Genomic DNA, 13732 nt, shown 5'->3' with positions numbered 1-13732 from the left:
GTTTGGTCTGAGTGTCGTATAAACTCGATCAATATTCACTGACCTTTTGTGACTGAGGGATTAATGTTAGTTCAATATTTATCTTTGCCATGAATCTGAATTTTATTGCATTCAGACTGTTTTTCTTTACATTTTGTGTATGCAGTAGTGTTTATCAGTTGCTGCTGGACACTGTAAAATGTAATATCTAACACTAACTGAAGCGATTAATGGTTTGGTGAGTCAATTTATAACTGTCCATATTTGGAAGTACCTGAGCCTAATTTTCATTCCTTTTTCCCTTTCACAATTAACTGGGTGAGTGTGAGTGAGTTTTCTGTTGTGCTGCCAACCTGTATCACTTTAAAGGAGTGGCATTGATCTATACCCTACTGACATTTTCTGTATGTCTCCTTCTGATTCCAATTCTGCATGTCATGATCTGACACATTTCATGAGGTGGGTATAATGCCTTATAAATCAGTGTTTCATACATTAAAAGTATGGAAATGCTTCTGCATTACTTCAGCCTTCAACCAGAATGTGAGTGTGGATAAAGTGTGTGCTCATCAGCACCAGGCTGAGAGTGAGAATGGGATTCATTTACTCTCCGATATGAGAAATCAATGTGCTCCTTATTCTTGGTTATTGTGTTTCACAGTGCTTCAGTGTCATTGAAATTGAAACATGTCACTTTTTCTTTCTTTCTGCACTGCTTTAAATAGTAACAATTCAATTCCATTTACTCCTTGACAAAACTATATCCTGATTCCTCAATTTTTTTTTGTACTATAATGAAGGGAGGTTCAAGAGGAATGCAGGGTTCTTTATAGATTTCTTGAAACAAATTTCAAAAGACAAAAAGAATAATAAAAAAAAAAAACTTTCTTCCTGGACTGAAAAAAAAATCCTACAAAATGATGAAATGGAGAATGATGTTATGATACAGATCGGGATGACAGCTTCTTTGCTGCCATGATATATTTACGGAAATGGAATACTCATTGAGTTAACAATTCTAATCCCTTTCAGTCAACTATTATGTTGGTATAGACTGTTTTCATCAGTGGTAAAAACAATGACTGCAGATGCTGGAAACCATATTCTAGATCAGTAGTGCTGGAAGAGCACAGCAATTCAGGCAGCATCCGAGGACAGGCAAAATGACGTTTCGGGCAAAAGCCCTTCATCAGGAATAAAGGCAGTGAGCCTGAAGCGTGGAGAGATAAGCTAGAGAAGGGTGGGGGTGGGGGTGGGGGTGGGGATAGAGTAGCACAGAGTACAATAGGTCAGTGGGGGAGGAGATGAAGGTGATAGGTCAGGGAGGAGAGGGTGGAGTGGATAGGTGGAAAAGGAGCTGGGCAGGTCGGACAAGTCAAGGGGTCAGTGTTGCTGGAGGTTAGAAACTAGGATGAGGTGGGGGAAGGGGAAATGAGGAAGCTGTTGAAGTCCACATTGATGCCCTGGGGTTGAAGTGTTCCGAGGCGGAAGATGAGGCGTTCTTCCTCCATGCGTCTGGTGGTGAGGGAACGGCGGTGGAGGAGGCCCAGCACCTCCATATCCTCGGCAGAGTGGGAGGGGGAGTTGAAATGTTGGGCCACGGGGCGGTTTGGTTGGTGCGGGTGTCTCTGAGATGTTCCCTAAAGCGCTCTGCTAGGAGGCGCCCAGTCTCCCCAATGTAGAGGAGACCGCATCGGGAGCAACGGATACAATAAATGATATTAGTGGATTTGCAGGTAAAACTTTGATGGATGTGGTTAATTGGAATAGACATATTCTGCACTGGAGATCTCTGACTTGAGATCTGAGAGTAGAAGTCAGTTTGATGTAACGTTTTCAGATAATTGTAGTGTGTATGGATCTTCATTACTGTTAGATGATGTAATGTGTATTTCAGGATAGTGTATGAATTTGCAACTAGTGTAAATCAGTCTGTAGCTCTGTGAGATAGAATGATGTGTGCTCACACATATGGGGATGGGGTGGAGGAGGTCACTTTGGGTGTGTGTACACGCAATAAGCACTCTCTCTACATCAAGCTTTGGGCCAGAGATTCATTTGGAATTAACATTGTTTAATTGTTGTGTCTTTGTGCAGGACAACTCTATCAAAAATGTAATTTTGACTTTCTCAGTTACTGAAAATGTCAAAGTTTCCTTCTGCATCTGCACTCAATATCTTCTTTGTATATCCTTGTTCTAACAATGTAACAGCATGATCTGTTTATTCACTTTGATTTTAACTTTAAAATTGTCTTTATTACATGTGGAACTAATGCAGTTCCTGAATGGGTAAATGAAGAAGGACTTTTGCCTGAAACGTCGATTTTACTGCTCCTCAAATGCTGCCCGAACTGCTGTGCTTTTCCAGCACCATTCTAATCTAGACTGCAGTTCCTGAATGCATATTTCATAGGAGAGTACAGCATACCCCTCTTTTGATGTTGCAAATGATAATTGGCTATGCATAATGACATTTATTGGAACTGAGCTGTTGTGATTAGATTAGATTCGATTCGATTCCCTACAGTATGGGACCCACCACCTTGGCCCTATCCCTATACCCCTGCCATTCCCATGGCCAGTCTACCGAGCCTGCACATATTTGGATTGTGGGTGGCAACTGGAGCACCCAGAGGAAACCCACACAAACACAGAGAGAATGTGCAATCTCGATACAGACAGTTGCCTGATGGTGGGATGGAACCCGGGTCCCTGGTGCTGTGAGGCAGAGTGCTAGCCACTGAGCCACCGTGCCGCCACTGTGTATTGAGTATTGGGAGAAATAAAAAAAATCAGTTGCGTCTGACTCTTGGATTGAATGCATACTTCTGGAAATTGAGCTTAATATGTATTTGACTCAATCCACTCTGACTGTGGAAAGGATGTTCTCCAATCTGACAACATATTGGAGAACATACAGACATACAGAAAATACCTGCTGGTTGTTAGAAGCAGATGGTCACACTTGTCTTTGTACTAAGGCAATATTACATTATCTTGGTCCATCAAATATTTGCCTGGAGGAAGATAAGAGAAATATCTCCTGTAAATCATCATCAACTGTGTAGAAAGACATCGACTGATCAATGCAATATTCAGGTTATGATCACGATAATTCTTTGTTTTTAAACAGGGCAAAGTGAACAGAGCAAGACTTGGTTCCAGTCTAACCCTGAGCTCCTCCTAGTCTTTTTCTGTTTGCGAAATTCTAAAACTATTTACTAAGATACAAAAACTAACCAACATCTGCATAGTTCGAATGATTACACAGTTCAATATTCAGGTCCCAATACACTAACTGTTGAAGGAAGAACAACGGGCACTATTATCATATTTAGATATACTGTCCTTTATTTCCCAACAATTCAATGTCTATTCGCAAAAAAAAGCGCAAAACAGCAACCAAACAGAATTCCCATCAACGTTTAGGGGATTAAAAACCACAAGAATGTCCCACAGCAGCTTCTTCCCGCTCTGCCTCCCTCAGCAGGCCCACACACAGCCCGAGAAAGGCCTCTCTCTTCCCCCCAGCCCGCTCACTCCAAGTTCCGGGACCAGTTCCTGCTCCGCTCGGCCTCTTACAAACAGCCCCCGATTCTCCCTGAACTCACCCCGAATCACTCCCGGTCTCGGAGCCCCCTCTGTGTCCCAGGCTCCATCCCGATGTGCTGCTGGAAGGAGCCTGCTGTTCCCTCGCTTCCCTGGGCGCTGATCTCTCCATTGCGGTCTGTTCCAAACAAACCTCTTGCACTCACTGAGTAAATGCTACTCAATGGCAGCGCTGGGGGAGGGCCTTACGCATGCGTTCCTCTGCTCAGGAACGGTCAGCTTTGGGGAGGGACTGCATCGCGCACGCGCTGCTTTTCCCAATGATTCCCAGAAACAAACATCAATTGGTAATTTTCCTAATTCCCTTTTCTCTCAGTTTGACCAAAGGAACTGGGGGGGGGGGGAGGCAGAGAACTTTTCAAGCTGGGTCATTGTCCCTTTATGAAGCTCCAATGGAGCTCATTCCCGGGTCATGTTAATAACTCCTCCCTCCGGCTCTCTCACAATCCGCCATTTGATAACATCGCGTCTGATTATATGTTAACTGTGGTATTGCATCCTGCCGACCCTCATCCATAAATATTAACTCTTTCCCGAAAGTTACATAAGTGGAAATAAGTAATAGAAATGAAATAAGTGGAACATTCTTACGAAAACAGAATGTAATTGTTTGAGAGAGTCTTGCATCACCGTATTAGTCCCTAATTCTGGTTCAGGAGGCCTGTGCAAAAGTCAGACCTGGACCAGAGGTGCTCAATAACATCTCTGGGCTAGATGTACTTTATAGTGGATGATAGATATTAATGTCAGGTATGCTGCAGACAGAAACCTTGTGACGTATTGCCACAATGAGAGACCCCAGGTTTTTTTATATTCTCTCTTGAGTCATGGACGTCACTGGCTGAACCTGACATTTATTCTCTGTCCCTTTGACTCGGTGGTGGTGATTCACATTCTGGGACAGCTGTTGTCCACGGGCAGGGAGTTGGTCCAGGAACAGTGAAGGAAAAGGATATATTTCCAAGTTATTATGGTATGTGACTAAGAGAGAAACATGCCTCACATCAGCTGCATTTAACTTTTCAGATGGAAGTTGCCCTGAGTTTGGAAGGTATTTGTTTTACAATTTACAAAACTTTGGTATTACTTTTGCAAACTCAACAAAACTTAAGGGTTCTCTAAGATAGTATGTGATTCCAAGAACAGGCTTATAAGTTAGGAAGAAAATAAACAGACATACCTAAAGCCTGGGAACAGGTTAGAAATCAGCAAATGGGAAGATAAAGGCATTGATTAAGAAAGAGACAATGAGGACAGTAGTAAGCTTGCAGGTGTTGTGAAACAGAAACTAACCGTTTAAGTACTGATAGATGTGTAAAGAGGAAACGGAAAAACGTGTTGGTGAACACAAAGATCGGTCACTTACAACCAAAAATGGGGAGCAAAAATGGCTATCCACCCAAATACATAACTGCTGATCTCTGTTCACAAAGGATGACACAAATGATGCAGCGGGAATGTTGGGGAACACAGACCGTGTCTGCGTGGGTTTCCTCCGGGTGCTCCGGTTTCCTCCCATGGTCCAAAGATGTGCAGGTTAGGTGAATTGGCCATGCTAAACTGTCCTTAGTGTTAGGTGCATTAGTCATAGGGGAAATGGGTCTGGGTGGGTTACTCTTCAGAGGGTCGGTGTGGACTGGTTGGGACGAAGGGCCTGTTTCCACATTGTAGGGAATCTAAACTAATCTAATCTAAAATAGAGTTCAGTGAGAGGGAAAAACTGAAACAAGTCAGTATTGTTTGGAAACTTGTCTTGAGACAAGGGATAGGATTGAAGCTGGGAAACAGCAGGGATTGGTAATCTGCATCCCAGAGTACTTAACATAGTGGTGTCAGAAATACTGAATGGTCATGATCCAAGATTCCATAGTCATTGTAATATTTTCCATAGATTGGGGGTTAGCTAATGTAACCAATCTGTTTGAAAAACAAGGTAGTGATTATCTGGGAATTATAGGCCACTCAGCCTACTGGGATAATAAAGTACATAAATGCAGAGTGTCGGGGAAAAAAAGATCAGGATCAAACAAAATCAGCACGGAATTGAAGGGCCTGTTCCTGTGTCATAACGTTCTATGTTCTCAGCTTGGCAAATCTGCTGGAGTAGACGTGATAAGGAGATGGGGTCAGTCAGAAGTTTTCTTTGACAAAATCCCATTTAAAACAAAATAAAGAACATGGTGTTGAGATGGATTTTAAAAGAGAGAGAATAAATGGATCATCTTTTCAATGGCAAGCAGTGACTAGGGGTCGTGGCAAGAATCATGATTAGAATCCAGCTCTCCACAATATATTCACAGTGATTTAGATAAGGAAACTAAATGTAATATCTCCAGATTGACAGATGACATAAAACTGGGTTGGATGGTGAGCTGTGAAAGAGGATGCATTGTGATTGTGGTGAGGTGGAGTCAGTGGGCAAATGAAAGTCAAATGCAATATAATGTAGATAAATGTAAGGTTGATGAAAAAAAGTGAAGCTGCAAAGGCACAGCATTGGAGGAGCAGCAAAGTTGATGTTTTATTTGAGAATACAAATAAGTCATATAGTAGATATAGACAACTGGGGTCAAATGAATCACTTGAACAGTATGAAAATTGTAGGGACATTCTTGAGAGGGAGATTTGAAAGGCAAAGGGGATATGAGGTAGTTTTGGCAGATAAGGTTAAGCATAATTCAAAAGATTTCACAAGTTCATTCAAAGCAAATTAGTGGTGAGAGAGAGAGAGAGCAGAGCACCTTAAAGACCAAAGAGGTAGTTGTTGTTGTGGGAGTCTTTTCCCCGAAAGGAAATGCAAACTCACAAAGTAGGCAGAATCAGGGATGCGCAAGTTTGTTCATGCAAAACCCAATTAAAGAAGGGAGAGGGCCAAAGCATCTTCCCCAAAGGCCAGCCTTGAAAGGGAGATCCATGATATGCTCTGAATTTATAATAAAAAGCACTGTTTTTATATACTTTCTGTTAACAATCACATACAACATTATCACTTTTGTTTCTCCCCCTTACTTTGTAAACCCAATCCTATAAGATACCTAATCAATGATAGGCATTCCTTTAGCAGGCCTTGGAATCCCATGTCCTTACGGCATTGAACAGACCCAATACTCACTAATCCTTGTCATCTTTCTATGCATCTCTTTATTAACATCCCAAATTTAATTGCTAGACTCCTTCAGGCCTCTCAGGCTAGCATTATCCAAAGAGTCATTTTCAATTCTGCTATTCATTGCGTCTCGTGCTTTCTTTATCAAATTTCATTATTCCTCTTATATTTCCCACTGTCCTAATTGCATGTGTTAAACATACCAAAGTCATTTAGTTTTAAGTAGTTGCTATAAGATTTGTAAGAATGCTTTCTGTTCCGGTTAGTTAAGTTTAGGTATAGCTATTTCTACCCTTAGTACATTGTCATTAATGGCTGTGAATAATGTATTTTGGACATGGGAATGAGGGTACTTCTGAAAATATACTTACTTTCGCACGTAGGCATAAATGTTTTAGTTACATGTATCTATATTTATGTTGTAAAATCTCTAACTAAAATTATTGCTTAATATTGCAAATTAATTAAGAAACAACTGTCTAATGTGAAATAGCTAATTGTTGGTCCTGTAGCTACTTAGGGAGTTTAGTATGCTATATCTTGCACCTGGTATTTATTCATTTGGTGGTATTTCATTAGTGAGCTGAGAAGCTTGCCTTGTTTGTCTTAGAGGCATGTTCTGATCTGGGATGGTTGCTGCTCAAGGTAACTGTCTTTGGAGTAGTTCTGTTCAAAGGTATCATTGTTTTCTTTACTTTAAGGCTGGGACAGACTGTTAGTGGCATCCATCTCCTTTCAGCCATCTTGCATTTTAATTCTAAGGCCGGTTGTCTTTTCATTTATCAGCCAATTTGTTATAAGCAGATCCAATTTAATCTCTGCAGTTCTGTTTGAACTTCAGAAGACGGGAGAGGCAGAAAATAAATTTTTGCATCAGTTTTTATTGGAAGCAAGCAAACTCAGGGAAATAAATATTGAGGTTTCAAAAACAGTTCACATTAGAGAAGAGTTGGATAAATCTCAGATCTGATCTGGTGTATCCCAGGACATTGTGGGAAACTAAGGAGGAAATTATGGTGCCCCTTGGAGAAATATTTGTATAATCTGTAACTCTGGTGGATATATTGTTCGATGTGATCCTGAAAGGTAGGATTCAAATGTACAATTTGTGGTGAGAGAGGGCAATGAATGATTAGGAATTGTCAGGATGATTTTGTAGAAGGAAATATTTCCCAAAGTTTATTGAGATTGTTGAGGGAGTATCCAAGATTGATGGCACAGTAGTAAATGTTACTGACTTGAACTTTAGCAAAGCCTTTGACAAGTTCCTGCATTGAAGACTAAATAGTAAGGTTAAATTACATGGAATTCAGATTGAAAACAAAATTGGCTTAACAGCAGGAGATGGAGAGGTGATGGACAGTTGCTTTTCAGAATGGATGCCTGTTACCAATGATGTTCCACTCCAATTTTTTAAAAATATGTAAATGTTATAGATGAGAATACAGTAGGCATGGTTAGTAAGTTTGCAGATGTCACCAAAATTGGTAGTATTATGGACAGTGAAGGCTATCTAAACTTAGAAAGAAATCTTGATCGATTGAGTCAATGGCCTGAGGAATGGCAGATGGAGTTACTGAGGCATTGCATTTTTACAAAGCAAACAAGGGTAGGGGTAAAACAACTACAAGTAGGACCTTGGGTAGAGCTGTAGAACAGAGAGATCATGGGTCAGCTGCATATTTTAAGTTTGCATCACATGTAGACTGTCTGGTGAAGAAAACATCTAGCGCACTTGCCTTCTTTGCTCAGACCTTTGAGTACAGGAGCTGGAAGGTCATAGTGAGGTTGTATAGGATGTTGGTGAGTCCTCTTCTGGATTACCATGTCAAGTTCTGGTCACCCTGTTATTGAAAGGATACTATGGAACTGGAAAGAGTTCAGAAAAGATTTATAGAATGCTGCTGGGAATGGAGGGTTTCCATTATAAGAATGGACTGGGACTTTTGTTCTCTGGAGCCTAAAATCTTGATGGGTGATAGAGTTTTGACAATCATGAGGGCTACAGATAAGGTAGATATCTTTTTCATATGCTAAAGGATTGCAAAACTACAAGGAATACTTTTAAGATAAAAGGAAAAAAAAAATTAAAAAGTAACTTTATTTTGACAACAGCATGGTTTGTGTGGAATTAGCTTCCAAAGGAGGTGATGCATGTGGGTATAGTCACAATATTGAAAAGACGTTTGGATAAGTACACAATTAGGAAAGTTTTGGAGAGTCATGGGCCAAGAACAGGCAGGTGGGACTAGTCTAATTTGACATCAGTGGGTATGCTGAAAATGTGTTGCTGGAAAACTGCAGCAGGTCAGGCAGCATCCAGGGAACAGGAGAATCGACGTTTCGGGCAAAAGCCCTTCTTCAGGAATGAGGAAAGTTTGTCCAGCAGGCCAAGATAAAAGGTAGAGAGGAGGGACTTGGGGAGGGGCGTCAGAAATGCGATAGGTGGAAAGAGGTCAAGGTGAGGGTGATAGGTCAGACTGGGGTGGGGGCGGAGAGGTCAGGAAGAAGATTGCAGGTTAGGAAGGCGGTGCTGTGTTCGATGGATTTGACGGAGACAAGGTGGGGGGAGGGGAAATGAGGAAACTGGTGAAATCCGAGTTCATCCTTTGTGGTTGGAGGGTTCCTAGGCGGAAGGTGAGGTGCTCTTCCTCCAACCGTCGTGTTGTTGTGGTCTGGCGATGGAGGAGTCCAAAGACCTGCATATCCGCAAGTAGGCGGCCTGTCTCCCCAATATAGAGGAGGCCACATCGGGTGCAGAGGATGCAATAGATGATGTGTGTGGAGGTGCAGGTGAATCTGTGGCAGATATGGAAGTTTCCTTTGGGGCCTTGGAGGGAGGTGAGGGGAGAGGTGTGGGCGCAAGTCTTGCACCTCCTGCGGTTGCAGGGGAAGGTGCCGGGAGTGGAGATTGGGTTGGTGGGGGGGTGTGGATCTGACAAGGGAGTCACGGAGGGAGTGGTCTTTACGGAATGCTGATAGGGGAGGGGAGGGAAATATATCCTTGGTGGTGGGGTCTGTTTGGAGGTGGCGGAAATGACGGTGGATGATGCGCTGTACATGGAGATTGGTGGGGTGGTAGGTGAAGACCAGTGGGGTTCTCTCCTGGTTGTTGTTGGAGGGGCGGGGCTCAAGGGCAGAGGAGCGGGAAGTGGAAGAGATGCGGTGGAGGGCATCGTCGACCACGTCGGGGGGGGAAATTGTGGTCCTTGAAGAAGGAGGCCATCTGGTCCTCCTGGGAGCAGATGCGGCGGAGACGAAGTAATTGGGAGAATGGGATGGTGTTTTTTACAGGGGGCAGGGTGGGAGGTGGTGTAGTCTAGGTAGCTGTGGGAGTCGGTCAGTTTGTAGTAGATGTCCGTGTTGATTCGGTCGCCTGAGATAGAAATAGAAAGGTCGAGGAAGGGGAGGGAGGAATCGGAGACTGTCCAGATGAATTTGAGGTCGGGGTGGAAGGTGTTGGTGAAGTGGAGAGGGAGGAAAATGGAGGCCACAGTCATTTTCCATACCCATTAGTGGGTATGGACTGGTTGGACAGAATGGTCCGTTTCTGTGCTGTTTGAATGACTCTTGCAGTGAGACAAGTGTTTAGTTTCTTCTCAGTTCATTTTGAAAGTATCTAAACGACAGCACAAAGTCTCATTCAGAGCATTCTGCAATCAGACAACACCCTCGGTGTTCGGAAATTTAAGTGTTAAATGAATCTATCCGTGGAATTCAAAGATAGGGCACTTCAGAGATCAAAATCAGGGTCATATCCCACAGGAGCGTGTACCTCCCGAACTGGTCCCGTATTAAAGAGCAATTTGAACAACTGGAAGCAACTGAAAATGACTGTGGCCTCCATTTTCCTCCCTCTCTACGGGCAGGGAAAGAATCCTATACACGAACGTATCAGAGTTAAAAGCACAGAGGATCAGCGACCACTCATTTATAAACTTACCTGCGACACTGGACTAATTCAGCTCTTACTAAATGCAGTTCAAGATAACGTGAAACTGCCTGCTAGCGAGGAGTACAGGGACTGAGTGATTCATTTATAGGCCGATAATTAAAGACACGAGGTGATAGACATTTACAGAGCAATAACAATAATGTACTGGGACGATTGTAGATGATAAACTTATCACGCTCCTTCTATCACAGTGACCGGTGACCGGCCATGAGGAAAAGGTTTCATATTAGATCTCACATAGTGACAGTACAGTACCAATAAGGCAGGGACTGAAACCGATATCAGTTAAAAGAAAGTAATTCAATCCGACAGACGAGAGAATTCAGCTCCTTTCACAGATGCTGTGAGTGGCTCTTAAAAGAGCTTTTGGGTTGTCAGATTCAAGAATGGTCTCTTCACTTTTTAGCGGCGCCCCCAGCGGAGGTTTTCTTGGGCAGCAGCACGGCCTGGATATTAGGCAGCACCCCCCCCGAGCGATGGTCATCCCTCCCAGCAGCTTGTTGAGCTCCTCGTCGTTGCGCACGGCCAGCTGTAGGTGCCTGGGGATGATGCGGGTCTTCTTGTTGTCCCGGGCCGCGTTGCCGGCCAGCTCCAGGATTTCAGCCGTCAGATACTCCAGCACCGCAGCCAGATAGACCGGCGCTCCGGCACCCACACGCTCAGCATAGTTACCCTTTCTCAGGAGCCTGTGAACACGGCCCACCGGGAACTGCAGGCCAGCCCGGGACGACCGAGACTTCGCCTTGGCACGAGCTTTCCCACCGCCCTTTCCTCCTCTTCCAGACATTTTTTTTAATTTCAAAAATATACTTTATTCATATATATTTAATCTATACAATTGGACATGTCATCATTCTGTACACATTCCATTTCTTTGCGTATCGAAACAGGGTAATCATTCCTATTCACAGGTTGGTGCGATTACATTGAGCGGAGCCCAAATGACTGCGTGGGCCCCCTGTTCTTCTTAGACAGGCAGATGTTAGACGGTGGTCTTTCCCCACCGCGCCTTGGCGGCAGCTGCCCCAAGCTTCAGCGCGTCTCTCAACACGTAGTCCTAGACCTTGGAATGTGCCAATTTGCAACACTCAGTCGGGGTCAACTCCTTCAGGTGGAAGATCAACAGGTTTCGGACCACCCAGAGAGCGTCCTTCACCGAGTTGATGATCCTCCAGGCACAGTTGATGTTCGTCTCGGTGTGCGTCCCGGGGAACAGGCCGTAGAGCACGGAGTCCCGCGTCACGGCGCTGCTCGGGACGAACCTCGACAGATACCACTGCATTTCTCTCCAGACTTCCTCTGCATAGGCACATTCCAGAAGGAGGTGTGTGACAGTCTCGTCCCCCCCGCAGCCGCTTCGAGGGCAGCATGCGGTGCGGCAGAGAGTGCGGGCGTGCATAAAGAATCTCACAGGCAGAGCCCTTCTCACCACCAGCCAAGCCATGTCTTGGTGCTTGTTGGAAAGTTCTGGCGATGAGGCATTCTGCCAAATGGCTTTGACAGTCTGCTCAGGGAACCGCTCGACAGGATCTTCCCTCTCCTTTTCCCGAAGGGTCTCAAGGACACTACGTGCTGACCACTTCCTGATGGACTTGTGGTCAAAGGTGTTTTTCTTGATAAATTTCTCCACGAAGGACAGGTGGTACGGAACGGTCCAACTACTCGGAGCGTTCCGCAGCAGCGAGGCCAGGCCCATCCTTCGCAACACCGGGGACAGGTAGAACCTCAGTACGTAGTGACACTTGGTGTTTGCGTACCGGGGATCCACGCACAGCTTGATGCAGCCACACACAAAGGTGGCCATCAGGGTGAGGGTTGCATTGGGTGTGTTTTTTCCCCCATTGTCTTTGTACATTACATCTCTTCGGACCCGGTCCATCTTTGATCTCCACACGAAGTGGAAGATGGCCCGGGTGACTGCGGCGGCACAGGTTCTGGGGATAGGCCAGACCTCTGCCACGTATAACAATACTGAGAGCACCTCACACCTGATGACCAGGTTTTTACCCGCGATGGAGAGTGACCGTTGCTCCCATCTGCCCAGTTTCTGTCTCACCTTCCTGATCCGCTCCTCCCAGGTCTTGGCGCATGCCCCAGCCCCCCCGAACCAAATACCTAGCACCTTCAGGTGGTCAGTCCTGATGGTGAAGGGGCTAGAGGATTGGTCGGCCCAGTTCCCGAAGAGCATGGCTTCGCTCTTGCCTCGGTTTACCTTGGCCCCCGAGGCCCGTTCGAACTGGTCACAGATGCACATGAGTCTGCGCACGGACAGCGGATCCGAGCAGAAAATGGCGACGTCATCCATGTACAGGGAGGCCTTAACCTGCAGGCCCCCGCTGCCAGGAATAGTCACCCCTCTCAGGCTCGCATCCTTCCTGATGGACTCGGCAAATGGCTCTATGCAACACACAAACAAGGCAGGAGAGAAGGGCAGCCCTGCCTGACTCCAGATCTGACTGGGAAGCTATCTGATTCCCACCCATTGATTGAGACTGCACTGACAATGTTGGTGTAGAGCAGTCTGATCCAATTAGCGATTCCCTCCCCGAAGCCCATTTTGGAGAGGACATCCCTCATGTATGTATGCGATATCCTGTCAAAGGCTTTCTCCTGGTCCAGGCTGATGAGGCAGATGTCCACCCCCCTGTCCTGCACGTAGGCAATCGTATCTCTGAGGAGTGCGAGACTCTCAGCGATCTTCCTGCCCGGCACAGCACAGGTTTGGTCAGGGTGAATCACCGATCCCAGAGCAGACCTGACCCGGTTGGCGATGAGCTTTGACAAGATTTTGTAGTCTGTGTTTAACAGTAAGATCGGTCTCCAATTTCTAATTTCTTCCCTCTCCCCCTTCTGCTTGTAGATGAGGGTGATGATGCCTTTCCTCATGGATTCACTCATGGTACCTGCCCGAAGCATACTGACATACACCTCCAGCAGGTCCCGACCAATCAAGTCCCAAAGAGCGGAATAGAGCTCGACCAGTAAGCTGGCGCTTCCGGGAGTTTTATTCTTTTCGAAGGACTCGAGGGCCTTGGTCAGCTCATCCAGGGATAGCGGCTGGTCCAGCCTCTCTCGTGTTCC

At 45.1% G+C, this 13732-nt stretch overlaps 1 protein-coding gene and 1 pseudogene across 2 annotated transcripts in view; both read right to left on the bottom strand.

Moving 5' to 3' along the window:
- Nucleotides 1–3738, bottom strand: part of LOC122544649 (histone H4-like) — a 30813-nt gene extending 27075 nt beyond the window's left edge. For both annotated transcript variants that reach the window (XR_015755124.1, XR_015755125.1), the window contains exons 1-2: nt 3593–3738; nt 2917–2998 (exon numbers count right to left, since the gene is read on the bottom strand). The gene's annotated coding sequence lies outside the window, so the exon portion shown is untranslated. The remainder of the gene's footprint in view (nt 1–2916; nt 2999–3592) is intronic.
- A 7308-nt stretch (nt 3739–11046) lies between these two features.
- On the bottom strand, nt 11047–11455 carry LOC148135442 (histone H2A-like; annotated as a pseudogene).
- Between the last annotated feature and the right edge of the window lie 2277 nt (nt 11456–13732).

The sequence above is a fragment of the Chiloscyllium plagiosum genome, unplaced genomic scaffold, assembly GCF_037043375.1.
Source record: "Chiloscyllium plagiosum isolate Xiang-an unplaced genomic scaffold, Cpla_swu_hap1 HiC_scaffold_49, whole genome shotgun sequence".
NCBI classification, from domain to species: Eukaryota; Metazoa; Chordata; class Chondrichthyes; order Orectolobiformes; family Hemiscylliidae; genus Chiloscyllium; species Chiloscyllium plagiosum.
This window is presented reverse-complemented; position numbering and strand designations above follow the sequence as displayed.